At 37.8% G+C, this 25,583-nt stretch overlaps 1 long non-coding RNA gene across 2 annotated transcripts in view; it reads left to right on the top strand.

Moving 5' to 3' along the window:
- The first annotated feature begins 21,624 nt into the window (after positions 1–21,624).
- LOC123848467 (uncharacterized) overlaps positions 21,625–25,583 on the top strand; it is a 116,647-nt gene continuing 112,688 nt past the window's right edge. For both annotated transcript variants that reach the window (XR_008506578.2, XR_008506577.2), the window contains exon 1: positions 21,625–21,848. This is a non-coding gene — a long non-coding RNA (uncharacterized LOC123848467). The remainder of the gene's footprint in view (positions 21,849–25,583) is intronic.

Here is a 25,583-nt window from a genome sequence, read left to right on the forward strand (position 1 = left end):
TAAGATTTTATTTATTTATTTATAAGAGACAGAGGCAGAGGGAGAAGCAGGCTTCCTGCGGAGCAGAGAGCCCAATGCGGGACTTGATCCCAGGACTCTGGGATCATGACCTGAGCCGAAGGCAGACGCTTAACCGACTGAACCACCCAGGTGTCCCAGGATTTTTCTATTTTTTTGAGTGAGGCTTGGATGGCTATGTATTTCCCCCTTAGGACTGCCTTTGCAGTATCCCATAGGTTTTGGACTGATGTGTTTTTGTTCTCATTGATTTCCATGAATTGTTTAAGTTCTGCTTTGATTTCCTGGTTGACCCAAACATTCTTGAGCAGAGTGGTCTTTAGCTTCCAAGTGTTTGAATTTCTGCCAATTTTTTTCTTGTGATTGAGTTCCAGTTTTAAAGCATTGTGGTCTGAGAATATGCAGGGAATAATCTCAATCTTTTAGTATCGGTTGAAACCTGATTTGTGACCCAGTATGTGGTCTATTCTGGAGAAGGTTCGATGTGCGCTCGAGAAGAATGAGTATTCTGTTGTTTTAGGGTGGAATGTTCTGTAAATATATATGAGGTCCATCTGGCCTAATATTTCAAAGCTCTTGTTTCCTTGTTGATTTTCTGCTTAGATGATCTGTCCATTGCTGAGAGTGGAGTATTGAGGTCTCCTACAATTAATGTATTGTTATCAATATGACTCTTTATTTTGGTTAACAGTTGGCTTATGTAGATGGCTGCTCCCATGTTGGGGGCATAGATATTTACAATTGTTAGATCTTCTTGTTGGACAGACCCTTAAAGAATGATAAAGTGTCCTTCTGTGTCTCTAATTACAGACTTTAGTTTAAAATCTAATTTGTCTGATATAAGAATTGCTACCCCAGCTTTCTTTTGAGGTCCGTTGGCATGGAAGATGGATCTCTATCCCCTCACTTTCAGTCTGGATGTATCTTTAGGTTCAAAATGAGTCTCTTGTAGGCAGCCTATGGATGGTTCCTGTCTTTTTATCCAATCTGCAACTCTGTGCCATTTTATGGGAGCATTTAGGCCATTCACGTTCAGAGTGATTATTGAAAGATATGAATTAATTGTCATCATGTTGCCTGTGAAGACGTTGTTTTTATAGATTGTCCCTGTAAATTTCTGTTGTATAGCACTCTTGGGGTCTTTCTCCTTTTATAGAACCCCCTTAATATTTCTTGCAGGGCTGGCTTAGTGGTCACATATTCTTTCAGTTTCTGTCGGTCATGGAAGCTCTGTATCTCTCCATCCATTCTAAATGAAAGCCTTGCCGGATAAAGTATTCTTGGCTTCATGTTCTTCTCATTTAGTTCCCTGAATATGTCTTGCCAGGCCTTTCTGGCTTGCCAGGTCTCTGTGGATAGGTCTGATGTTATTCTGATGTTCCTCCCTCTGTAGATAAGGAATCTCTTTCCCCTAACTGCCCTTAAGATGGTTTCCTTGGGTTCTAAGATTTGCAAGTTTTACTATTACATGCTGGGGTATTGGTCTGTTTTCCTTGATCTTGGGAGGGGTCCTCTCTGCCTCTAGGATGTGAATGTTTGTTTCATTCCCCAGATTAGGGAAGTTCTCAGCTACGATTTGCTCAAATACATCTTCTAGTCCTCTCTCTCTCTCCACTCCCTCGGGATTCCAATTATTCTGACATTGGAACGCTTCACGGTGTCACTTATTTCTCTGATTCTATTTTCATGGATTCTGAGTTGTTTTTCCCTGGCCTCCTCTTTTCCCTTTTTATCTATTATGTTGTCCTCCAGGTCACTTATTTGTTCTTCTGCCTCAGTTACCCTAGCTGTTAGATTATCTAGATTGGATTGGATCTCATTGATAGCATTTTTAAGTTCTGTCAATTCACCTTTCATTTCTGCCCTTAGAGACTCTATGTTGCCCTTAATTGATTTCTCCATTCTAGCCATTATCTTCACAATTGCTAGCCTGAATTCCATCTCCAACATCTTGGTTATATCTGCATCCATTTGTAAATCTGCAGCATAAGTCATAATCTCTGAGTCTTTTCTATTTTGGGGGCTCCTCCTCCTAGTCATTCTGTTGATGGGTGTTTGAGGGAATGTATAGAGTCCAAATTATTGACCAGAACCCAAGCAAGGTGCACCTGTTTCCTTGGGACCTTAGGGTTGCTGGCCTCTTGTTTTCCCAGCCTATCTTCTGCGGGAGGGGCCTGCCATGCTGTACTCAGGCAACCCTCTTTGGGTGGAGTTGCCCTACCCCCCTGTGGTGGGGGATGGGCTCAGCAGGAATCAGTTTTGGGGGCTTTTGTTCTCTGGTGGCTTTCCCTGGTGGCTTTCTGCGTCTCTCCTGCGAGTCAGAGCAGAAGAGACCGTTTCCAACCCTCTGCCTCAGAGCAGAGAGACCGCAGTCTGTTCTTCAGTGAGCTCTCCAGGCCACACCGTCTCTGTTTCTGTCCATGCTGCTATAAACTGCAGCGTCCTGGGTTGTGCACCCCTCCGCAGCGCTCCCAGTCCTGCCTCCAGGTCGGGGCACGTCTTTGCCCTTTGTGCTTCTAAAACCACCAGCCGCTCCCAGTTAGCCCACGCAACCCACCACTCCGGCTTTCCGCCCTAGGGGCTGCAGTTCACAGGCGCGACCCCACCGCTCCGGGTTTCCACCCCAGGGGCTGCCCTAAAGTCCTTTCCCTGCCACTACGGGTCTGCGAGTCTGTGCCCGTCTGCAGCGCGCGAGGCTGTCGCTCACTGGCGGTGTAGGATCCTCACAGCCATGCGCCCTCCCGCTGCCGTTTATCTTCCGATATCTGCCTGCAGAATCATGGCTCCCCGCTTCTTGCCTCAAAACTAACTGCCTGCAATATTCTGTTTGTAGAGATCCAGATCTTACATCTCAGGCTGGTTTTGTGGGTGCTCAGAGTGGTCTGGTAGATATCCAGCTCAATTCCGGGGACCAGTTGAAATAGGGTCCCCTACTCCTCCGCCATCTTTCCTTACTCCCGGGAGGGTTGTTTTATTTATTTTATTTTTATTTTTTTAAAGATTTTATTTATTTATTTGAGAGAGAGAATGAGAGACAGAGAGCACGAGCGGGAAGAGGGTCAGACGGAGAAGCAGACCCCCCCGCTGAGCAGGGAGCCCGATGTGGGACTCGATCCTGGGACTCCAGGATCATGACCTAAGCTGAAGGCAGTCGCTTAACCAACTGAGCTACCCAGGCGCCCGGGAGGGTTGTTTTAAACAAAAGTTTTATTGGAGAGAAGTAAGAGTATGAAGTCATGGCAGTTTCTCATTGGCTGTGAGCAGCGGTTAGTGTGTTGTTTATGGGGTGGAGAGGGATCTTCCTTCTTTTTCTTAAAAGCAGGAGATGAAATTCCTATGTGAAAAATGTTCTCCCTTGTCAGGATAATTGTCACCTTCCTTCTTTGTGCTGCTTAAGCAGGCAGCAACTAATGGCAGCGGTAGGTGCGTGAGCGCGCCCCCTTCAGGGCTTCCTGACTCCATTTTAAACATGGTTTCCCTTATTTCACAGTAGATGTCCGAACCATCTCATTTCCAAAATACTTTGGTGAGGAGGGGCAAGTGTAAAGGAGAAATAGATTTAGGCATGAGGGTAGTTTTGTAGTTTGTTTTGTGTTTAACTTAGTCATTTTGAAATACTCATGATACCCTTTTATAACTACTGTGGACCCTAATTTAGTTCAATTTAATGAATATTTCTCCAGTGTCGATTTTTGTCTTAGTCCATTCAGGCTACCATAACAAAATACCATAGACTGCATGGCTTATAAACAACAAACATTTATTTCTCACAGTTCTGGAGGCTGGGAACTTCAAGCTCAGGGCACTCACAGATTCATTGTCTGGTAAAGACCTGTTTCCTAGATACTGTAATCTCACATGGAGGAGCAGGGAACAGATTTCTCTGGGGCTACTTTTATAAGGGCACAAATCCTAGTTATGAGGGCTCCACCCTCATGACTCAATCACCTCCAGATGCCCCACCTCCAAATATCATCATATTGGGGATTAGGTTTCAACATATGAATCTGGTGGTGGTGCTGGAGTGGGGGACAACAGACATTCAATCTATAGCAATTCTCTTCCAGGAGCTGTTTGTCTTATAAGGGGAAGAGGGGGCATGCATCATTCTGAGAAACAGAATGTGTCCACCTTATGAAAATGAGGGTGGAAATGCATAAGAAAGGGCAAAATGAAGAGCCAGCTATTTGAGGACTGGACATCCAACTGCTATAGGTAGGAATGTGAATTTTCAATGAGGACATAGAGGAGATGATGCAACATGAGCAGAGGATTTTGCATTGACATCAGTAGGGGGATTGCACACATCAGGGAAGACCAGACCTTCTAAGGCATACACAGAATTATATTTTTTAAGGTTAGCCTTGTGAACTCAGGTTAAAAGTTTTCTTTTTTTCTCCTTAGTTGAAAAACCATTTTCTCATCATAAAAGATTTCCGTAAGCTATCCATTTCATGCCACGTAAGTGACATAAAATACATTTGTATTAGTGAGATGCTTTGGATGAGATGTTTTATTTTTTTAATTTTTAAAAAATATTTAATTATTTATTTGAAAGAGAGAGAGAGAGAGCAGGGGAAGGGGCAGAGAGAGAGAGGGAGAGACTCTTAAGCAGACTCCAGGCCCAGCATGAAGCCTGACATCGGGCTCGATCTCATGACACAGAGATCATGACTTAAGCCAAAATCAAGAGTTGGACACTTAACCAACTGAGCCACCCAGGCACCCCAAGACATTTTATTTTTAAGGATCAAAATGCTGTTTTAGAAACATCTAACCTACAGTAGCACTACTCATGGAGTGCTTACCAGTGGCTCACTGATTAGAATTTGAGAACCAAAGCTTATAAGGCAGGCAGACCATTGTTTTTGTAATAGTTGTTTTTGTTGTTGTTCTTATTTACATCTGTCTCACTTTATCTAAGGAAAGGAGGATGCTTTATGGCTTGCTGAAGATAAGATAATTTGTGCAAAAGCAGGAGGCAAACCCTTACCTTCACTGGACTTTACTCCATGGATTCTTTTTTTTTTTTATTAAAGATTTTATTTATTTGTTTATTTGAAAGAGAAAGAGAAAGAGAGCGCTAGTGTGAGCAGGAGGAGGGGCAGAGGGAGAGAGAATCCCAAGCATACTCTGCACTGAGTGAGGAGCCCCATGCTGGGGTAGATCTCATGACCCTGAGATCGTGACCTGAGCCAAAATCAAGAGTCAAGGGCTTAACCAACTGAGCCACCCAGGCACCTCTCCATGGATTCATTATGGTACATTGCATCTTCCACTAAAGTGAGGTAAGAAATAAATCTTATAGAAGAAATGAAGTGAAAAACACTGAACAACTATATTAATATAAAGAAAGTAGAGATTTGGTGGGGTGATAAGGTGGTGGTAACGATTTTTCATTAATTTTTAAATATTTATGTGTTCATGTTGTATTATCTACACAAACCATATTAAATTTAGATGCTGTCTTAGACTATCTGGTCCTACGTCTTTTCTCTGTAGTAATACAGTTTGATATATCATGGCATAATTTTTTCATTCTTCCTTTTTATTTAGACTTTGGTCTCCTTCAGAAGTTAACTAGAAGGTTCTTGAAGGTATTCTTATACAGCCATCAATAGTGCAGTACATGGACTGTGCTATTAAAATGACCTTGAACATATTTTTTTGTTATTAAGGGAAACTGAATAATACTTGCCAAGAGTACTGTGAAAATTATACATTTCATTTAGAGTTTGTTTTGTTCATAGAAGAATATTTTACAAAGTTGCAGATTCTCATAATACGTTCATCTATGTCATAAATGACACAGATAATAGTTTGTTTTCTTAATCTTATTTTCCATGGAATTTAATGGACACTACTGGTTCATTGGATTTTCAGAGTATCAAAATTTATCTAAATGTTAAATTAGTTGAGAAAATTTATTTTTGCAGTACCTACCTTGCCAGGCTCTTCAAATACCAAGAGTAGATTATTTTGATTAAATTATGCATATGATGAATTTAAGGAAGAAAGGTATTAGTTCTAGGTAAAGGGACAATTTTCTGTCTTGCATTTCTTGTGGGAAATTGGTCTGGATTAATATTTTTGTTTCTAATTTTCAACTCAAAAATTAAGTATTGGGGCACCCAGGTGGCTCAGTCAGTTAAGCATTTACCTTCAGCTCAGGTCATTGTCTTGGGGTCTTGGGATCTAGCCCTGCATTGGGTTCCACACTCAGTGGGGAGTCTGCTTGTCCCTCTCCCTTGACCCTTCCCCCTGCCTGTGCTCTCTCTCTCTCTAATAAATAAATAAAATCTTAAAAAAAAATTAAGTATTAACATGATGAACAAATTACCCCAACTTCAAGATATACGAATAATAGAAATAATACCAATAATACTGGTTTAAATTGATTAATATGAAATTCTCATTTGTAATTTTTACATTTTTGCAAATGTCTTGATTAATTTTGGAAGGCCAATGTGATTTTTAGATTTTACTACTGAACTAATAAATCTGGTAAAGGAATTCATAGCTCTATAATAAGTTAAAATTGATAAGTAAGAGAAAACTCATTATTTGATTTTTAAAAGTTACCTCCACTTTCATTCCCAGAAAGAGAGTAGATATGCTTTTCCCTATACCTTTCACTAAATACAGTTAAAATCCTAGACAATATCTATAAAGCAAACATAAGAAGACTTTGAAATGTAGACAGAAGAAGGCAAACCAGCCAGGAATCTTTGGTCCCAAGGAAGTTCATGTGTTTTGTTTTTGTTTGTTAGTTTGTTTGTTTGCCTCATATATCCAAGAAACATAAATGAGGGAAGATAAAAAGTAGCTCCAACAAAAGTCTTCTCTCTCTCTTTTTTTTTTTTAATATTTTATTTATTTATTTGAGAGAGAGAGAGGGGGGAGCCTGATGTGGGGCTCAATCTCATGACCCTGAGATCATGACTGGAACTGAAACCAAGAGTCAGATGCTTAACCAACTGAGCTACCTAGGCACCCCAAAAGTCTTCTCTTTTTAAATAAAGGACCAAGAAAGGTACAAAGTAGAAAGGCAGAAATCTTTTAGACAATAACTGTTCTACTCCAGCTAAACACCACAGGAAGGAATGTGGCCTCACTCTACCCATAAAGCAAAGGTCAAATGGGGAGCCTACTTCCACTTTTGTCAAGATGTAATAAAGTACTCTAACTCCCCGGTGTCATCTAACTATCATCTAAACCAGATAGGAGTAAGACTCAAGATATGATTCACCCTGAGGCAAATTCTTCTCTAGCTGTGAACACATGAAACCAAACAAGTTATGTACTTCCAAAATATAATGGTGGGACAGGCATAAGATAGACACCCTCATTCCAAAAATGAGAAATAGGAAAGAAGAAAGGGGTAACGGGTCCCAAGTAAGTTCAAAATCAAACAGGGCAAGCAACATTAAGCCTTAAGCTTTGAGAATAATTGTCTTTGGCTTGATGCTATGCCTTCCTGTCCCACTGGGTTGGCCACATGACACAAACAGCTTGATGAAATAGCCCCACAGTGGCTTTGTGCCTGTGCCCCAACCCCTTACAATGACTCTCTGATGGGGCTCTGCCCCTTTGGTTCTCCTGGGCTGAGGTTCCATGATATGGCTCCACCCTTTAACACCCAGGTGGGGACCATCATGTCCTCCAAGTCCATGCATTCTATGTGATGGTGAATGGATGCTGCCAAAGTTTGCTGTCTGGGCTTTCTGGGGCAGTGGCCACCATGACCCGCACTATCCTGTGGGGCCTACTGGAGCTGCACCTGGGGCAACTAAGGAGCACTGGAGTGAAGGACTAGGGCCCACAACAAGAGATGGAACTGGCAGACATGCTGAGGTTCCCAGTGGCCTCTCCTTTGAAAGTCCTCTGTCCCCTGGGTTCTTGTATTCTGAGCCTGTGATGAGAGTGGCAGCTTTGATTGTCCCTGAATTTCTTCCATTGTCTTGGAGAATCGCTCCTGACTTCTGGTGAGATCCTGTTTTATACTAATCTCATCAAACTGTCACTTGGCCACACCCTTAGCGTCCTCACTTTTGCAATATGGATAGGCTGAGAATTTGCCAAATTTTTAAGCTTCCTTTTGCTTAACAATTCTGTCTTTAAAACATTTCTCTCTTCTCACATTAACCATAAGCAGTCTTGAAGAGACTAAGCCACACCGTCAACACTTTGGTTAGAAATAGCTTCAGCTCAATATTTAATCTCATTGCTCCCAAGTTGTGCCTTCCATAAAGCGCTAGAACACAAACACAACTTGGTCAAGTTCATTGCCAGTTTTTTTTTTTTTCTTCTTCTAGCTTCCAATAACATGTTCTTCATTTCTGTGTGAGACCTCATCAGAATGGCCTTTATCTTCCATATTTCTACCCATATTCTCTTTATGATTCTTAGGTATTCTCCAAGAAGATTGGGGCTTTCTCTATAGCTCTCCTCTCTTCTTTCTGAGCTCTCACCAGACTGCCTTTAAAGGTCCATTCACAAGAATACAGTAGTGGAGCAATTGAAAATCCCTAGGCAAAAAGGAAAAAAAAAAAAAAGAACTTTAACCTAAACCTCATGCCTAAACTGCCATTTAACTCAAAATACATCATGGATTTAAATGTAAGACTATAAAACTTTTAGAAAAAAACAGGAGAAAATCTTTTGAATCTGGGGCTAGGCAAAGAGTTCTTAGACTTGACTTGATACCAGAATTATGATTCTAAAAAAAAAAAAAATGATACATTGAACTTTCAAAATTATGAACTTTTGCTCTGTGAAACCTTGTTAAGAAAATGAAAATATAGGAGTAGCCTAGGGAAAATATTTGCAAACCACATGTCTCAAAAGGACTTGTATTTAGAACATAAAAAGCCTCTCAAAACTCACAAGAAAGGAAATCAACAATCTCTGTAGAAACCAGACCAAAGATATGAACAGGTATTTCCCTAACGAGAATGTACAATTGACAAGTACATGAAAATATATTCAACATCATTAGCCATTATGGAAATGCAAATTAAAACCATAAGGAGACATCCCTAAAAACCTATGAGAATAGCTAAAATAAAAAACTGTGGCAACACCAAATCCTAATAAGATTGCAGAGAAACTAGATTACTCATATTCAGTTGTGTAAATGTGAAATGGTACAGCCACTCTGGAATATAGTTTGGCAGTTTCTTTTTTTCAATATTTAATTTTATTTTTAAAAAATATTTTATTTATTTATTTGACAGATGGAGAGCGAGAGAGAGAGCACAAGTAGGCAGAGAGGCAGGCAGAGGGAGAGGGAGAAGCAGGCTCCCCACTGAGCAGAGAGCCCGACGTGAGTCTCCATCCCAGGACCCCAGGATCATGACCTGAGCCGAAGGCAGACGCTTAACTGACTGAGCCACCCAGGTGCCCCAGTTTGGCAGTTTCTTAAAAAACTAAACATACAATTGCCATAAAGCCTGCAGTTGCATTCTTGGGTATTTATTCCAGAGAAGTAAACTTAGATTCATGTAAAAATCTGTACCCAAATGTTCATAACAGCTTTATTCATGGTAGCAAAAAACTGGAAACAACCCAGATGTCCTTTAATGCATGAATGGTTACACAAACTGTAGTATGTCTGTACCATGATGTACTACTCAGCAATGAAAAGAGCCACCGTTGACAACAACCTGGATAAATGTCCAGAGAATTATGATAAGGAAAAACAAAAAGCCAATCCCAAATGCTTACTTACCTTATGATTCCAACTATATAATATTCCTGAAATGATAAAATTAGAGAAATGTGGAGCAGATTAGTGGTCACCAGAGACTGAAGAGGAGGTGGGGTGGGAGAGAAGGGGGTATGTGAATAAGAGAGTGCCATGAAGAATCCTTACGGTGATGAAAGGTTCTATATCTTGACTGCATCAATGTCAGTATCTTGGTTGTGATATTTTATTATAGTTTTACAAGATATTATCATTGGGAAAATCTGGGGAAAGGTAAATGAGATTTCTCTAAATTATTTGTGCCAACTGCATTTAAATCTACAGTTATCTCAAAATAAAAAGTTTGGTTAAAAATAAAGCTAGCTTTCGGGGCGCCTGGGTGGCTCAGTCGTTAAGCGTCTGCCTTCGGCTCAGGTCGTGATCCCAGGGTCCTGGGATCGAGCCCCACATCGGGCTCCCTGCACCGCGGGGAAGCCTGCTTCTCCCTCTCCTACTCCCCCTGCTTGTGTTCCCTCTCTCGCTGTATCTCCTCTGTCAAATAAATAAATAAAATCTTAAAAAAAAAATAAAGCTAACTTTCAATAGATCTCAGATTTACTCTCAACTTCCAAAACACAAGAACTTTTTCTTTGGGACGTTCCCATTTTGGTAAACTGAAGTAAAGTGTTAAATATCCAACGAACAAATCCAGGAGAACAGTTGTGTTCTAGACTAATGGTTAACCATGCAATTGTTCTTCTGTTCTATCGATATTATCCAATACTTCAAAATAATACTTGAAAATAAAATGTGCTCGTCCATCCAATACATTCAGATACCACTCTCTTTTTGTGACTTATGCATATTTTCCATATTACAAACAGGATGAAATTCTATATGACTTTCACCCATGTGCTACATACCACATCAACATTACATGTTTTGAAAAACTCCAATTCAAATCCTCTTTTGCTTGTCAGTTATAAGACACAGAATACCCTATGTTCTGGCAAAAAATAGGACAGAAATCCAACTTTTTCGGAATTTGGCAATTTGGTTTCATTAGGGAATTATTAAATGATTTGGGGAGATTTCCCTCACAGGTTTCAGAATTAATGGAAAGTTTTACTATCCAATTTTCTTTCCAACTTCTATTCTTAGAATGCCTCTTATTTTACCTTTTCCTCTCAACTGTGATTTTTTTTCTTTCCTGTGCTTTTACCTTTCTTAATTTTGTTTGCTTCTCTTCATTGCTCTCTTCTTCCTCAAACATGTAGCCAAGGAGAAGACTCACTGGATCTGCAGAAACAGCTCAAAATGTCCCTGAGGGTATGAAAGGCCACAGATCTAAGTCAGAAGTGCTTGTGTTTCCCAAGTAATTATAAAGAGAAGTTTTACAAGATGTGTCTGGGAATGAGAGATTTGTTTCCTCCATGAAGTTTTTGCCAGTAGGCTAAAGATGGAGAATAAGTATCAGAGGACATCTGAGGCCAAATACATTTACATAACCCCAAGGCACATTTTCATCTATATTTTCAGACTGATGATTTGAAAATTATCACTTCTGTTTTGAATATACTTCTTATGGCCAATTTTGTTTATTCATGTGTGTTTAAACTTGGGGGTTATGCAGTGTGTATTTGAAACTCAAGCTAGCGTATCTCCTGGAAAAGAAACAATGACTCTTTTCCAAAGAAAAGAAGAGAGAGCCTGACATTTTTTTGCTTAAGGTCTATGGCACTAGGCAGAAATTTGTATTAGCATCAAACTGCTGTAGCTCTAAAAGGCATTCAATCCCCACCTTCCTTTTAGGAGAGACAGTGTCAGCTTAAAATTAATTACTAAAATGTGAAACAAATCAAAAGACAAAACAAATCAGGCTGTTAAGACAAACATTAAAAATCAAATTATGCTCTCAAAATAGGCAATTTACAGCTTGGAAGGGTAATTGGCAAACCTGAAATGCATACAAATAGTTGAAATTACTGACTCAAGTGGTATATTACTTATTGGAGGGTATAATTTGACAATGACTCTTAAAAAGGGATAGAGATTCTATCATTTTTCATGATTTAACAGCAAAATATGGTATAGCACTCTGTCTAAAAGAGTCTGAAAGAGGATTAAATTGAAGAAAGAGCTGTAGCTGAAAGAGAAACGGGTGTTGAAGCTATCTGTCAGGAGGAAGCATGGGTTGGTTTTAAAGTTTTACAGTCCTAGGTTAAATGAACACTCTCTCCAGAGACAACCACTGACCGCTGTGTTTCAGGAAATCATTCAAATAGGTTTACCTTACTGGTTTGGGAAGTAGGACACGGAGCACCCCATCTGACAGCTGAGCTATCAAATGTGGTATTCAGAATCATCTCAAGGATAAAGTTCCCTGAACATGTACATGTTTATTGACCAAATACCATATCAAATTTTAAAACAAAGAATCCATTTAGTGAAAATCTAGGCATTTTCATAGTGCCATTATATTCCTTTGTATGATGGGGGGGCGTGGAACCACGATTGTTACTTGAAATGGCAATATTTACCATTGTGATAGCCATGTGCTTCAGTCAAAGACTGCACATAGGATAATATAAATGGCAGATGAACCATGAGAGACTATGGACTCCAGGAATCAGACTGGGGGTTTTAGAGGGGAGGGGGTTGGGACGATGGGTTAGCCCAGTGATGGGTATTAAGGGGGGCACGTATCGCATGGAGCATTGGGTGTTATACACAAGCAATGAATCATGGAACGCTACATCATGAACTAATGAAGTACTGTATGGTGACCAACATAATATAAAAAAAACTACAAAAAAAAAAAATATATATATATATAAATGCCAGAACAGAGGTCAATTCCCATGTGTCTCCACTAGATGTTATTTTTTTTCTTGAGGCCTCTTACCTATCTTATCAGCTCTTGGCCACCACTATCTTCTACCTTTGGTGTTTCTTTAGACTGTGCCATTCTACCTCCCCTTTTCAGGACATGCATTTTCTCTGCCCTGCAGACAGACACATTCACACCCAGATTTCTCAGCTTGGGCTAGTCAATATTCTTATGACCATTAAGGTCACTAATTTTCATGTAAGTTTAACATAACCTAAACCATAGCAGGGTGTTTTTTTTTTTTTTTTTTTTAACACCTTTATTGAGGTGTGATTGACATAGTACAATACATTGCCCATATTTAAAAGGTACAATTTGAAGTTTCAGCAAAAGCTTACATTTGTGAAATAATCACTACAGTCAATATAAGAAATAGATCCATCACCCTCAAAAGTCTCCTGGTGTCCCTTTCAAACCCTTTCTTCCTATCCCTTCTTACTCCTTCTCACCAGGAAGCCACTGACAAAATCTTTATGACTTTAGATTAGTTTGTCTTTTCTAGAGTTTTATGTAGATGGAGCTATACAATGGACATTCTTTTCTTGTCTGGAGTCTTTCAGTCAGCATTTTTTTTTTTTTTTTTTTTTTTTTTTTTTTTTGAGATTCATCCATGTTGTTGTGTGTATTAATTGTTTATTCCTTTTTGCTACTGAGTAGCATTTCACTGTATGGAAATGCCAGAGTTCATCTCTTAGCCTGTCAATGGATATTTGAGTGGTTTCTTACAAATAAAACTGCTATGAACATTCATGTACAAATCTTTCTATGGATGCATGCTTGCTGTTCTCTTGGGAAAATATCTAGAGATAGCAATGTTGGATAATATGGTAGTTATATTTTTAACTTTTTAAGAAGTCAACATACTGTTTTCCAAAGTAGTTGTACCATTTTACCTTCCCATCAGCAGTGTATGAAAGTTCTAGTTCCTCTCTTCTCCAAGATTTGTATAGTCAGTCTTTTTAATTCTAGCCACTCAATTGGTATGTAGTGGTGAGTTATGTTGCTTAAATTTGCATTTTCCTGTTGATTAATCATGTTGAACATCTTTTCACTCCTTCCATTTTCTTTAATAATGTGACTGTTAAATCCTTTTCCCATTTTTTAAATTGGGTTGTTTGTTCTTATTGTTGAGTTTTGAGAATTCTTTATATGCTGTGGATACATGTCCTATATCAGATATATGCTTTGCAAATATTCTCTTTCAGTCTCTGGCTTGTCTTTTTGTTCTCCTAAAATTATCTTCTGAAGAGCAGATGTTTTTAATTATGATGAGATCCAATATCTAAATTTAATTTTTATAGATTTTTCTTTTTGCATCATGATGAAAAAAGTTTGCCTAACCCAAAGGCACAAAGGTTTTTCATTTAAGTTTTCTTCTCAAATTTTTATCATTTGCAATTTTACATTTAAGCCTATAATTTGTTTTTAGTTGATTTTTGTGTTTGGTGTGCGATGTAATTTGAAGGTTTTTTTCTTTTATTTTTGCAAATGGATATCCATTTGTATCAACACTGCTTGTGACAAGACTTCCTTTCCTCTCCTGAATTACCTTCCTAGCAGAGTTCTTGATGAGGAGTCACAGCTAAAAAGTTATTTGCAATACAACATCTGAATCGTAGCATAAATTCAGAAATCACATTAGTACACATTTCAGTAGAGTGTAAAAGAAGTGCTTATAGGTCTATTATGCAGGAATAAGTTTAAGTTGACAACCAAAGACTTTCATAAATGTCCTCTAGCATAATCAGCATGTAGAAAATGTGGGGGAAAAAATGAATGGATAAATGCACAAATAAATAGCTTATTAGAATGTGTAGGTCATGGGCATCTGGGTGGCTCAGTTGGTTAAGCGACTGCCTTCAGCTCAGGTCATGATCCTGGAGTCCCTGGATCGAGTCCCGCATCAGGCTCCCTGCTCAGGAGGGAGTCTGCTTCTCCATCTGACCCTCCCCCATCTCATGTGCTCTCTCTCTCAAATAAATAAATAAAATCTTTAAAAAAAAAAAAAAAGAATGTATAGGTCATCCCCCCCCCCACCCCCCATCCCCAGTTCTGCTGTGTAAGCCAGTCATTCTTTTCCTTTATTTTCTTGTAACTATTTCAGATGACTTGGAGTTCATCAGGTTTTTCCACAGGAACTGAGGATCTAGGGATTCTTTAAGATTTGACCTTTTTTTTTGTAATTTTTTGACTCCATGTTTTATAAAACCCCTAAAGATATCCCTTGCAGGATTGAGTCTTAGTTGCCAACAATGGCAAAAAGCTATTTAGTATATATTTATGGACTCTTTTACTCTTCCTGCTCACTTTCTCCATTTCATTTTGTCACTTTTGCTTCCTGGATCAGCCTCAGATCTGTTTTTGGGATAACCTAGAATTTGCGGATGAATTCCTGGCACAATTCTTCTGAAAAGATGCCAATCCCTGACTAAGGAATGAAGTATTTAATTCTTTGGCAATAAAAGAATTAAGCCCATAGAAACTTTTAGGGCTAATCTAATTCAATTTTGCAATATTAAATTTAGACAAAAATTGAAAATAGTTTGTTATACTATGATGCTTAAAATGTTTTATCTGTATTGAATTTCTCTGTGTGAATCTTTGTAACAGTGCATCAGTAAAGTCAAAATTTGGCCAGCAGAAAGCTTTAATATGTAAACAATTATTTGAAACATACTCTTTGACCATAATACATGTTTAAATGCCTTGTAATATTTGTTCCAGATATAAAAATCCAAATTATCTCCGGTCTTTAAAATAAGTACGAGAAATGAAAGGGCTTAACACAAAATTCTATTTGGTGTAAAATGCTATATTGTTATTTGCTTTATTTGTCTTTTTATGTCTGGATCACAGACAATATCTTGAACAAATTCTATGGATACATATTTTTACAAAAGCCAGGTTAAAAGAACATTGAAAGGAATAGAATAGTCAGTAAGAGACAACAGATACAGCAGATATTAAATTACATGTATATATGTAGTGCTGCTTAAATGTCTAGTATCTATTACATATCTTGTATTGTTTAAGTGTATGACTGATTTTAATGCCAACATTATAGTTTCTATTTTGACTTTGCTGAAGGGACAGGATTTGATTTCTTCTGTCATCTGCTCATCCTTGTAATTTAGTGATGCTCCCCAAATCAGGATTTCAACTATCTCCACTCAGGGTCTTATGGTTTAATTACAACTATTGATTTTTTTGGCTGTGATTTCGTTCATTATACGTTCTTTTTTATTTAGTTGGATAACACTGTCATTGGTTTGTTCACTTCTCAGTTTTTCCAATTATTTTTATGCACTTTGGGTTTAATCAATTAATTTTCCAAGCTGTAAATTATCCATTTTGAGATTGTAATTTGTTTTTAATGTATGTCTTAACAACATGATTTGTTTCATGTTTGTAATTAATTTTGAGCTTTGAAAATAAAATTGCATGACAAATCATTATGGGCAATGCCACTACCATAGACAATAAAGATGAAATTTGTCATATAAGCAAATTTTTTTTTATTTTGATGCTTTTTAGGAAAGTTTTAATAGCTAAACATGAGTGAGATTAAACCATGGCAGCCCAGAGAAAGAGAAAGCACATTTTCACATGATAGCAGGACTATTAATACCTAAGTAATTATAATATGTGTTATATCAGTTGTCTATTACTGTATAACAAACCACTCAAAAACTCAGATGTTTAAAACAATGACAATTTATTTTTCACAAGTCTGTGGGTTAGATGATCTGTGGTTTGATCTGGGACAGGCTTGGTTGATCTTGACTGGGTTTGCCCATGCATCTATGTTAAGCTACAGGTCAGCCAGGTGGCTCTTCTTTGGGGAGTTGGTTGGTTGTTGGGTGAGGCAATAGGGCTAGTGAGACATATCTCTCTTATCTTCCAGCAGGCTAGCCAGGACTTGCTCATATGGCAGTTGCAGGGTCAAAGGGCTAGAGTGAAACTATGGCCCCTTGAAATCTAGGCTTAGAAATGACACATCATTTCTGCTACATTCTATTGGCCAAACCAAGTTAAAAAAGGACAGCTCAGATTTAAGGAATGGAGAAATAGCCCTCTTGCTGGAAGAAGTGCAAAGTTATTTTGCAAGGGGCTCGGATTGAGAGAGAGGGGAAAAATTGTGGTCATTTTTTCAATCTGCTATTTTCAGATAAGTCTGATCTCCCAATCAGCCTTTATTTTCAAAGCTTTTCACCAGGATGAATATTCTTTTCCTATTATCTTCTCTCCATTTCATTCATAAAGTATATATCAGGAAATAGATAGTTTTTACATGCAGATGTATTACTTATTATTCATCAATATTCCAGAGATCCTTATGCTATAAGTTGCTTATATTTCCCTTGTGAAAATTATGGCAGTGAGAACAGTAACTAACAAGAAAGTTTAAATAAATAAGCTTAGTGACATTTTTGAGGTTATAAACACGTTACTATCAGATGTGGAAATAAAACTTGTCATATAAACCTGAAACTAGTTTTAAATTTGTCCACTGTCAATGTAGATTTCATGATTCCCATGCCACCTCATTGCTTACTGCTGTGTAAACTTAGGCAATTTACTTATCTTTTCTGTGCCTGAATTTCCTTACCTGTAAAATGGATAATAATAGTGTATGCCTTATATTTTTGTTTTAGGGATTAAATTAGGTAAATATGTAAAGCACTTAAAACAGTGCCTGACATATAGAAGTACTCAATATATGATGGATATTATTTTGATTATTAGCCAAAGGACCATCAGTTGACCATCTCTTATCCTACGCTTTTGGTCTCCATAGGAGAATCTAACTCATTATGACTTAATGCTTTAGAATTCAGTAAACCGTACTGATGGGGAAAATTAGACTTATAAGGTGTTCAATTTATATTTCAGACTTGAAATGAAGATAATTACATTAAATTTGGTGCAACAGATACCTGACCATCCCCTGGTGCATTAGTCACTGTGATAGACATTGCTTATATAAAGAGGAATCAGACGTGGTCCCAGCTCTACAGGAGTGGGAAGATTACCCATAATCATCTTTTCTCAGGGTACTGGATTAAGCACAATATTTCTTTCTAAAATGGTTCCAGGGCCTATTTTATGGTCATATACGAACAACACTATTTTAAATTACTTTTTTTCCTATTGCCAATAGGTGAGAAAGATGACATTGTAAAATCTGGGATAGATTGTGTCTGGGAGTCGGAGATGAGCTGTGTATTAAACAGATTGCAAACGCCTTTTTGGATCCTCTGAGAAATGCTCTCCCAGATCTCTGGAGTACAAGGCAATGAAGAGAAGACATTTAAGAGAGAGAAAGAGAAACAGCTAGTTACCTAGAAGGACAGTGGGAGAGAAAGCAAGTGAGAATAAACACTTGAATGTGAGCTGTCTGGGAAGGGGGTAGAAGGAGGTATGGTTGATAATGGAGATGAGTTCCATCTTCTAGGATATGAATGAGAGAAATATGGTGTGCTGACTTTTATGTGTGTGTCAACCGTAAAGAAAACTACAGAACATTTCCAAGAAAGTCTAGGAAACTAAGGTTAAGGATTAACTGTGTTATTCTACACTAAGGAGTAATTATTATGAGCGTTTCTGAGATTTCTTGAACTTTCTAAAACACTGACCTTCCAGAGTATTCATTAGTAATTGTTATTAACTATAACAACAATCTGTTATTAATATAATTGATGAAATAATACATCAAGTTTCTATAGTAGACCCTACTACGTTGCATAATACATGCACAGTATCTCAATTCCAAACCAGCCCCAGGCTGTTTCTTGGTGGAGATCAAATGGAAAACTCCCCAAAGCAAAACAGCCTATACGCTTTTGTTGGGATGAGTGGCCCCTGCCACCAATTCCATGGGTAAAACAAGCCCAAGCTTTAGAAACATACCACAAATACTGCATTTGATAGTAGAAAATCATTTCCCAAATACATGATGCCATTATTTTTTGACAAATACAATCACAGGCAAGACAAAATCTAGAATATTTTACCCATTTTAATATGTGAAAGGATTGCCATGCGTATGTGTTTCTTCTTATTTTTACTTTATCCTTTAAAAATAAACCTGAGACCAAAAAATAGCACCATAAAGAAATAAACAGTAGTTAACTCATTTAGTCATTTGCAAAACAGTTCACTTATTAAATCAATCAGAGCTGTATGTAAAAATCTTTAAATAACTTTTTAATGTGAAAATTTGATAGTGGATTATATGAAAAGTGGTGGCGTATTTGGAGACACTAGAAAGTAATTTTTAGTAATATCTAATATGTTAATGTGCCTAAGATTCCATTAGAAAAAGATTTTTTAAAAAGATAAGAAATGGAGGCTAGGAGCTGGGGTGGAGGGGTGGGGGATGGAGCCTGAGAGAGAGACTAGCTATCTAATTTTAGCTTTTAGATATACAATTTATAGTTTTATTTTGATGAAATGCCATCTTTACTACTCAATTTCTCTTTCAACAACAACCAAATATAGTGTTCACTTTGCTATAATTCTCTCCACTTGCCTTATCTATGTTATCTTTCTCTACCACACATTTATGTTAGGCAGCTTACATTAACTACAAAAAAAAAAAAAATACATTTCTTAGCAGCTGTTACCATAATTCTAAAAATACACTTTTTTTTTTCTTACAGGATTTCAAACCTTCTGGGCTTCTTCCCAGTGCTAAATCCTGTCGACTGGATTTACTAGGATGAAGAGAGAAAGAAGTGTTATATTTTAAGATAACTTCTTTTCTAAACACCCAGAAAGGTAATAATTCTGGCATTTTACAAAGCATGTCAATTAGCTTCCTTAATGTTTTCTCCCAAATGTCTGCTCTCCAGGTTTGCTTAGCTTTTTGCCTTCTTACATATTCATTGTGTAATCATTGGGAATCATGAACTCATTGGAAAGAGTATATTCAGACCCAGAGAGTTGGGTATGTCTTTGCCCAGGGCAAATTTGAACAGCAAGGTCATGCTAAGCTGAACTTTTATTCATGCCCCCAAGAGGGAGTAACTTCTGCCCAGAAAAGGCTTGGTCTCTCTTGGCCGTTAATGTTTTACCACCCAGTCTAGCATATTGTTTTGCTTTTCCAAAATATCAAATATATTACTAATTACCTATAGATGATGAAATAAAATGACATCCTTCTGGAGACTGTTGACAGCCAACCATGCACTATGACAGGATCATGGAGAGATGAAAGACGATTCTCACTTCCACCCCATTCCAACAGAAACCATTCCCCCAAAACTCACACACACATGTTGGCTACACCTATGGTGTGCATCCTTTTCAAATTCTATTCTTATGAGACACAAATAACTGGACTTTAGGTAATTGACAGGTAAACTCCTCTTTTCCAAGGAGCTCTCATTTTCCCTCTCTGCTCTGCATCAGTTAATCTGAGCTTTTTTATTTTGCTAAAGAAAGATAAGGAAAAAATGTTTCTCAGCTCTATTTAATCATGGGCAAGACAGCATTGGAGCTACTGCTTCATAAAGACTGCCAAAAACACGACCTAGTTACTGCTCCTTTTTGTGGCATCTTACCGTGTGGTTTGTGGCACTTTGGAACACAAATTCACAGTTACCAGAAGTTAGGTTTATCACTGTTGCAAAGCCACTGAGTTCTGATCCAGAATCTCACAAACTGGTGTGCGCCCACGCAGATCTAGCCTGTCCAGATAGACTGAACAGGAGGAAAAATGCAATGCCAAGAAGGAAAAAAATGGGTCCTAATTAATCAGAAACAAATAAGTCACTTTAATGGTGATGTTGCAGGAGATAGAAATGTATTCTTATGGGAACCCTATGTTCCACCAGGATGACACTGTGAAATTATTATACTGCCAGTTATTGTCACGAAGTTGTGGAATACTGAAAAACAAATGAGTCATTTGGAGTGTGCTCTTATTTTTTGTTTTTATATTTTAATGCACTTCAAGATGTAACAGCTTCATGGTCTCTTTTCTTTTTCTTTACACTCCATTTCAAAATGATCCTTGATTAGCAGATGGATGGATATGGAAACATCCCCTTTCACTGCAGAAAGCAATTATAAAGAGGTGACAAAATATACTCAATACTGACAAAGTTCAGGAGACTTTAAAGTGGGGAAATCCAACCCATTGCCAAAAAAATTAAAATATAAGAAGATTTGACTGTCACTAGGACCATTTCATTCAGTAAATATTTATTAGGCATTTGCACTTTTCTACTTGTACTGCTCATTTCATTCCTGCTGCCTGAAATATCCTCCGTGCACCATCTTGCCCTGAAGACCAAACCCAAGTATCTTCCATGTCCTGAAGATTTCCTTGTCTTTCTCTCCTAACCCCATCAGCCCTTCTGTGTCCATTCACCCAAAGCCTCTACTGTTTGGTTTATGCACCCCTCTTAAAAACACATCCCAGGTTACTTTGGAATACTTTTGAAGCCTTCTCCCTTTTGAGAGTTAGGCCTTACACACCTTTGTGTTTTCTATAGAGCATTGAATCTAGTAGTGGCTCAAGAAAACATTATGTTGAGTTTAAAAATCAGTTTCTGTTTTTCCCGTTTTTCTAGTTTTTCAGCACCTTGTTGGACTCTCTAGCACACTAAAAATGGATCACATATGTTCCTTGCAAACCGTTTAAAATTTGCATTTTTAGTGAGTGAGGGGCTGGTGGAATCGTGACAGGACATGAAGGTATTTGGTGGGTTCAGAATGAACCTGTTATTAGCTTGTTAGATATTCATTCTGAAGTGGCTGTAGGAACTTCACTAAGTAAGAAAAAAGGTGGGAATTATCAGAGATAGTATCAGATAACAAGACTTCTGATGGACTAGAAATAACAAACTCTAGAAAGTTTTAGCACAGAGATTTCAACACTAATGGTAAGAGTAGGTCGACCTCATTCTCCCTTCCCTCTGCACTATGTTCTGGGATTGGTCATTTTTTTTTAAGATTTTATTTATTTGTTTGAGAGAGAGAGCATGAGAGAGAGAGGGAGAGAGATCACAGGCAGGGGTAAGGGTAGAGGGAGAAGCAGACTCCCTGCTGAGCAGGGAGCAGGGAGCCCAAGGTGGGGCTTGATCATGAGCTGAGCTGAAGGCAGATGCTTAACTGACCAAGCCACCCAAGTGCCCTGGAATTGGTCATTTTTAATGTTTTGTCAGTGAGCTATGCTGGAACAGAACAGACAGCAACATTGGGGAATTCCATGGGGACGTCTGGAAATTTGGACCTTTTTATTTAACGGTAAGGAACTTATATTAGCTTTCAGAATGTTCAAAGGAAATATAGTCATTTTCAGAAAAAAATAGAGGAAAGAGTCATATTTGGAAAAAGAGATTATAGAAATGATCTGGAATTAGATAATAAAAAATATAGAACAAAAAAGGTTAAAACTTGACAAGTTGCTTCAAGATGAATAAAATGAATGATGAAATCTTCTTTAGAATTTGGTTGGTAGAAATTTTTTTGTGAATTTCTTAAAATGGAGCTGATATACAGGAGATTAATTGGCTTTCAATCTAATAAGTATTTTCAACTATTGAAAGCCAATCTAGACTAATTTCTGTTTTGAAGTTTCCAAGATATTTGTGAATTATGACAACTTTATTTGCCAGGCTTACAAATAAATAGTTGTTAAATAACAAGGTAAATGTATTAAAATAAAAAGCATTTTAAAATGAGCTCTCTATTCTCTTAATACCCACACTGTATCATCACTGTACCATACTTATTTTTATAAATTCATTTCTGTATTTGTTTTTGTAAATCTATCTCCCAATCTACATTTATATCTGTTTCTCTATATAGCATCCTCAATATGCAAGGTAGACACCATGTTCCAGAACATTTTATGTCATAAAAAACATTCTCAATAAATGTTAAATAAGTAAATGAGTAAATATTGAAGAGCACTGGGCTTAGACAGACCTAAATATAGTTTCACATCAGAAGGTGAGCTATGTGAAAATACATAATAAATGAGATTTGAAGTGATGGTTTTAGTTTCCCTAATAAATAAATACTTCTGCGATAGCAATTATTAAAGGGGCATTGAAGAGCAGTGCTTTACCTAGTATTATTTTCTAACATGAGTGAATTAAAATTTCTGGAGAAACCAAATGGATGATATTGTCAACAACCCATGTCTGTTTCCTTGATTTCCAAACCAGTCATTGAATGGTTTAAAGTAAAATACAAGATCTAGCTCTGGTTTAGATTGTATCCTGAGTAGATGTCTTCAACTGTCTAGGAGGCACACAACTTTTGCTCTACTATGGTGGTATATCTTCCTTACATTCATTCAAAAGGAATCTTGTGATCTCACTCCAACTAGGAGACATCTGTTCTTGCAGTCACAAGCTGAGGGCTACAATTTAATAATAACTGGCAAAGGAAAAATATTTTTTTTAAAAAAACCTCAAATAAATGGTCTAAGAAAAAGAAGCCAAAAAAAAAAAAAAAAAGAAAAAAGAAAAAAGAAACCCCAGAATAAATTTCAGTTAAAAAATAAAATGAACCAATCTCAAGTAGTACATTTAAGCTTGGATTAAGATTTTGAAGGTATCTGTAAAGACCTTATTCTTTCTTGCTCTTGGACGTATCATGGGCCTTAGAATGACTATCCTATTCTGTTTTCAAATACAAGTATGTGCAACATGCAAGTGACCTGATATTGACCTGACACTGCATAATATTTTTCTTACAATAGCATATTTCTCTATGATATGTTGGGTTTGGGATACCAACGGGACTTGTGATGATGGGCAATAGAGGCAGAAGGAAAATTTGTACAAGAGTTTTGTGCTGAGTTTTATGTAACTTATTCCCAGAAGCTGTGAGACTAATAAAAAATTTTGACAATGGACTAGTAAAAAAAAGAAAAAGAAAAAGAATATTCTTGCCCCTGGAGAGGTGATAGGACTCACAGTCTTTGCTTCTATACCAGTGCACTCCAGGTGCCCCCATGGTTATAGAAAAAATCACTCAGATTTAAAAAAATTTGCAGGGGCGCCTGGGTGGCTCAGATGGTTAAGCGTCTGCCTTCGGCTCAGGTCATGATCTCAGGGTCCTGGGATCGAGTCCCGCATTGGGCTCCCTGCTCCTTGGGAGCCTGCTTCTCCCTCTGCCTTTCTCTCTCGCTCTGTCTCTCATGAATAAAAAAAAAAAAAAAAAAAAAAAATCTAAAAAAATTTGCACATACAACTCAGGCAGATAATTGTGAAACACCAGATCCACTAGAACCACATGATGAGGAAAATCCAGATTTTGAAATTAAAATATGTTGGACTTTTATAGATATTGATTACTGGATGAAGAGAAGTCCTCCTTAAGGAGGTTTCATAGACTCCCAACTTTCACACAATGTAAAACAATTATGAAATCATCTACAGAAAAAGTACTAAGCAGCCCTGAACAAAAACCATCTTGAAGATTTCTGATTAGAAAAGAGTGTTAGTCTTTAGCCACAGATTGTTGATTTTAAAGGAAACTAAAATTGGGAACACTTCATTATGTTAAGTTCCCTGGGTCTGACATACACAGTTTTGTTTTGGGAAGGTTGGTTATCATGATTTGAGATATTCTTTTTTCTCTTTTTTCTGTATCACATGTATGTATGTGTGTGTGTATGTGTGTAACACTGGTAAGTGCACAATGGGACTCTATAAACATATATGAAATTTCAGAAACTACTTCTAGGAGCTTTAGAACCAAAACATGAAGAGATAAATACTGTTTAGTCAGAGTGGTGTAGTTGGAGTGAAGGGAGAACAATAGAGGCTGGGAAGGGGAGAAGGCAAGGAATTACCCAGTGTCAGGCAACATTTGTGCTGAGGTAGGGTGAGAGCAAGTACTGATAGTTATGGTTGCTGCCAACCTATTCGTGACTGTTCTGTTTTGATTGACCTTTGTTGTCCTATCAGGAAAGGGCAATCAAGACTAAGCTTCATTTGTGGCACGTGGTTTGAAGCAATTGTACTATCTGTCAAGAAAGTATTGTTCTGCATAGGAATTATCTACATCCGTATTCATGTCTGTATTCATCTCATCCTCAGGTTTTGAAAGCTATGGGTATAAACTGCCGTGAAAATTGATTCAAGAGCATTAGTTGCTAACACATTCAAGCTCTTGACTTTTTTTCTCCACCTGCATCTTCTCTATAGCACATGTTCCTAAATTGCCATGTTGAGTTCTGAGTGGCCAGGATGGTACAAATACTCTTCCCTCTGCTCTGATAAGAAAGCCATGTCTGATAATGTGAAACTATTCTACAGATGTTAGGGAACCTGGACTTAATGTTCATTCTGCCTGACCCTTTGTTCCTCGACTAATTTTATATATATTCTCCAGAGCCTCTTTCCCATCTTGTTTGATGGTATAAAACCGGGAAACAACCACTTCTATTTCCCTGGTTTTGCAATCCATCTAATAGGCAATATCACCACTCTTTCCCTGGATCTGGTCTTTGGAGAAACAATGTTAAGACATAGTTGTACTGACCAAGAAGTAAGTGACCAGGAGTAATGATTATTTTTGTAGTAACAACAAACATGATCTACATAACAAAACATGTTGGAGTTCCTGGGGTGAAGACTGTGCCTTTAAATAGAGATCCTGCTATCAGTTCCCAAAGGAATGTACATTATTTCCTTTGTCCTCGTCTAGGCAACTGTAACATCTCTACCAACCCATTTACCCTTGGCATGAATCCTGAGGGGACTTTTATCTCACAGGCCGCCTTAAGATTTTTCCTTAGGAGTTAACCTTGCATTAAAATGCATGAAATGATAGTGATCCTACTTAATCTCCACCCTTAGAGCTGTCACTCTTTGTTGGGATCAGTTTTTTTTTTTTTTTTTGGATTTTATTTATTTGACAGAGAGAGAGAGAGACGGCGAGAGAGGGAACACAAGCAGGGGGAGTGGGAGAGCAAGAAGCAGGCTTCCAGCAGAGCAGGGAGCCCGATGCGGGACTTGATCC

The sequence above is a fragment of the Mirounga angustirostris genome, unplaced genomic scaffold (assembly GCF_029215605.1).
Source record: "Mirounga angustirostris isolate CCGP_5_RB_7025 unplaced genomic scaffold, mMirAng1.0.hap1 SCAF_2, whole genome shotgun sequence".
In the NCBI taxonomy this organism is placed as follows: domain Eukaryota; kingdom Metazoa; phylum Chordata; class Mammalia; order Carnivora; family Phocidae; genus Mirounga; species Mirounga angustirostris.